We start from the raw sequence: 1,237 nt of genomic DNA, 5'->3' as shown, positions 1-1,237 counted from the left end.
GCACCAGAGAAAACTGGGATTTGATACAGAAATTGTTGAATACAAGTATTATGCTGCTTCTAGTAGGTTGAATCCGAAACATCAGCATGTGAAAATTGAAAACATTTCTGGTTCGAATTGTCACAAGTATTTGGTGATCTGAGTAGCCAAACTCACTACAACGCCAATTGAAGGCAAAAATTCTCAACGGGAAAAGCTATTCTCATTGAATGAGCTAACAAGACGAGTATTATGTTGCTTCTAGTAGGCGAAAGCCAAAACATCAACATGTGAAAGTCTTGCTGAACAAATTTAATGTTGTTGAGCTCAGTACCGTGTGAATTAGTAGCCATAATTGGCGAGCGAAAATTGAACTGGCGAAACTTCGTCTTTGGAAAATTGCAGATGCCGAGCACTTATTTTGCAACGAGTATTATGTTGACTGTAGTAAGCGAAAGCCGAAACAGCAACATGTGAAAGCTGTTGAAATTTGTGGTCATTTTGCAATAAGTACAAGGAGTGTAACTAGTAGCCAGGTCAAAATTTGGGATAAGAATGAGCAAAAATTCTGCATGAGAACAGTTTGAAATTATGAAACTAAATTACAAAGACTAGTATTATGTTGTTTCGAGTACGCGAAAGCGGAAACATCAACATGTGAACGTTTGTAACGAAGTTTCGTTAATTTTCAGCCTAGTACTGAGCAAGAACGAGTAGCCTCATCTCCAATCCCACGCAAAATGTAGTGAAATATGTGAGTGAACCTTATTCACGGTGAGGGTTTCCCGAGGTCTGTATTGCAGCGAGTATTATGTTGCTTCTAGTAAGCGAAAGCTGAAACAACAACATTTGAAAGTTGGAATTAATGACTGAATGGAAACTTCGACCTGTGTTTGATAGTAGTAGCGAACAAAACTGCTGAATCGGTTTCTGTCTCATATTGGTCAGTGAACCAATTAAGAGACAATCAACTACATAACCTGAATTGGGCGAGAGAACCCCCTTAACTTAAGCATATCAGTAAGGGGAGGAAAAGAAATCAACTGAGAATCCCTTAGTAATGGCGAATGAACAGGGAAAAGCTCATCGGGAAGAGAAATGGCAACATTTCTCGGTGTCCGGTATGGTTTGATGCTAGACTGGTGAATTTGTCCTGATGTCTACTGGAAAGTAGCATCAAAGAAGGTGAAAATCCTGTAAAGGTCATTTTCGATACCAGTCATAATGGCTCATTCCTATGAGTAGAGTTGTTTGAAAG

The 1,237-nt window shown here is 39.1% G+C and overlaps 1 non-coding gene across 1 annotated transcript in view; it reads left to right on the top strand.

The window, feature by feature from the left end:
• Positions 1-954: 954 nt before the first annotated feature.
• The window catches only part of LOC142355408 (large subunit ribosomal RNA), a 3,522-nt gene continuing 3,239 nt past the window's right edge, over positions 955-1,237 (top strand). Inside the window, exon 1 of the ribosomal RNA XR_012761200.1 lies at positions 955-1,237. This exon is cut by the window's right edge and continues 3,239 nt beyond it. This is a non-coding gene — a ribosomal RNA (large subunit ribosomal RNA).

The sequence above is a fragment of the Convolutriloba macropyga genome, unplaced genomic scaffold (genome assembly GCF_964194025.1).
Source record: "Convolutriloba macropyga unplaced genomic scaffold, txConMacr16.3 SCAFFOLD_6131, whole genome shotgun sequence".
NCBI lineage: Eukaryota > Metazoa > Xenacoelomorpha > Acoela > Convolutidae > Convolutriloba > Convolutriloba macropyga.
Note: the sequence above shows the minus strand (reverse complement) of the source record. Positions and strands in the feature narration are given on the sequence as shown.